General features: G+C 44.1%; 1 non-coding gene across 1 annotated transcript; it reads right to left on the bottom strand.

Annotated features, from left to right (window-relative positions):
• Positions 1–1,194: 1,194 nt before the first annotated feature.
• On the bottom strand, positions 1,195–1,349 carry LOC143261614 (5.8S ribosomal RNA). Its single transcript, XR_013035706.1, has one exon. It is a non-coding gene; the product is annotated as a 5.8S ribosomal RNA (ribosomal RNA).
• Between the last annotated feature and the right edge of the window lie 1,151 nt (positions 1,350–2,500).

Here is a 2,500-nt window from a genome sequence, read left to right as displayed (position 1 = left end):
GCCGCTACTAAGGAAATCCTGGTTAGTTTCTTTTCCTCCGCTTAGTAATATGCTTAAATTCAGCGGGTAATCTCGCCTACTCTGAGGTCGTCGGAACGTGAAAAAAAATTTTTTCAGAGCTTCCCCCCCCGAAAGCATTTTGCGAAACGTGTACAGAGCAACACAAAAAAGAAAAAAAAAGAAAAAAAACACAAAAAACCCTTAAAGCAAAAAAAAAACCGTTTATCGCGCCTCACCAATATATCTTTTATAAAATTCGATATCCTCTCCAAATATAGATCTTCGAAACACTCGCAAGACGATTACAATCGGTATAACTTTAACGTCCGTCCGAAAAGTACTTTCGGGGACTAGACGACCGATTGATCTCGTGCGGTTTCGCTATTCGATCATTTGAAGAGAACAAAAAGATATATGGGGCGACCGACAAACGGTTTTCCCGTAGAACCAGACTCGCGATTGCGTTGACACACACATCATAGCCACACCAATAGAAGAGTTTTAGGACGGTAACCCGGGTGGGGTGTTCTTTACTCAGAATATGTGCAACATCGGATCTATATAGCCATCGATACAATTCGTACACAAATGTGTCGTACGAAGAGAGAGACTTTTTTTCCTCTGGCAACATAACGGTAAGAGACATCCTTCCACACTCATAGGTTCCACTCCCTGGGGCTATGATATATATATACATATAAATTCAAATTCGAAGCAACGGTCACAATTCTACTCTATATTTTTGCGGGTTATGTGTTCTTTCGTTCAATTTCTTTCATGCGTTCGTTCGATCTCTGTACACAGTCTTCACATAGGACAGACTCGTGTAGTACGCTTTCGTGGGTTAAACCCATCTCGTTTCATTTCAGGCGACGTCGGGAGCGCGTTGAAAATGTACCAGTGAAATCTCGATAGTTCTACGGATACGAATCGTCCCGAAAAAGATTTTGTCACCGCTTCGAAGCGGTGTTTCAGACGGGCGGACGTATATAAAACATATACGACACACGACACCGCCTTCCACACTCACGCTAGTTCGAACACGATTTCCATCTCTCTCGAAGACTGTTAGACGTACGTAAAATTTCTCAATATTCATAGGACCGCGACAAACGCCGACGAAGCGCCCATCATTCGCTCGTACGTATATAGGCAACAAGTGCCATCAACGCAAGCAGTTTATAAGTACGTAAACGACCCTCAGCCAGGCGTGGTCCAGGAATTGTATCCGTGGACCGCAATGTGCGTTCGAAATGTCGATGTTCATGTGTCCTGCAGTTCACACGTTGACGCGCAATTAGCTGCGTTCTTCATCGACCCACGAGCCAAGTGATCCACCGTTCAGGGTAATTTTTCCCTTTTATTCTCTCATATATATAATGTGTATTTGCTATCCACCACATTTTTGTGTTATATTTCGGAACAAGCCGATACCCGAAGAGCTCCAACCAGCGCGCGAAGGAGATTCGGGAGTCGTCGTACAACGACATAATTGTCCCTTAAAGAACGAGATATTTCCGTCGAAACCATATATATATGTACGAGCAAATCCAAAACCACTGTTTTCTTGCAAGTTCGACGGTCGGAGCGAATAGAACATTGAAAAGCCTTCTATCGAAGAAACACAGAGAGTATATCACCTCCAAAAACGACGGGGATATGGATATTCAAACTGGACAATTATCAACCCGATACTGGATTCGAAAAGTTTCTCTCTCCTTTCGTCGTTATTTACACCGGACGGACTCACGGCCGGCTCTAGCTGGGTGTCATATATATATACGTCCCACGCTCATGCTGCCACTAGCGCGCAACAGAGTAGGGTGTCAATGACAACGACACAGCATTGAAACGAGCTACACAAGCCGGTCTCTCTTGATACCAATGTAAACGAGCATTAAGTTATCTTCAGACTGCCCGATATTTTCGTCCTTTGGACTTTCCCAACGATTCCTTTTTTTCTTTTTTTTTTTACACCACAGCGAAGACTTGAGGAAGCGTGATTAGCACGCTCGCATCCCTCCCTGTCCTACTACAACTGTGTGTGTGTGTGTGTAAAGAAAGAAAAAAGAATACATTGGCTTTCTCTCTATCGAGAAGATGGCCTACGCAACGCAGATCAAAGGCCTAATACGTGTAATATAATACGCGTCTGGCCGTGTATAAATCACGCACGAATGATCTGGTCGGGCCCAACTCTTCTCGTACGCTTATTTTTCCGTGTTGGGGCACTATCATAAAATCACACAAACCCCAACACGTGTGTGTCTTGGAAGGAAGATGGCCTACGCAACGCAGATCAAAGGCCTAATACGTGTAGTACACACGTCTGCCGTGTAAATCACGCACGAATGATCTGGTCGGGCCCAACTCTTCTCCACCACACCACATCCCAACTTTGTACATTTTTATATATTTTTGTGCGTTGGGGCACCTTCATAATCACAAACCCCAACAACACATATATCTCTCTCTCTTTGAAAGATTTGTTGTGGCCTAC

Source organism: Megalopta genalis, unplaced genomic scaffold, assembly GCF_051020955.1.
Source record: "Megalopta genalis isolate 19385.01 unplaced genomic scaffold, iyMegGena1_principal scaffold0057, whole genome shotgun sequence".
Classification (NCBI taxonomy): domain Eukaryota; kingdom Metazoa; phylum Arthropoda; class Insecta; order Hymenoptera; family Halictidae; genus Megalopta; species Megalopta genalis.
Note: the sequence above shows the minus strand (reverse complement) of the source record. Positions and strands in the feature narration are given on the sequence as shown.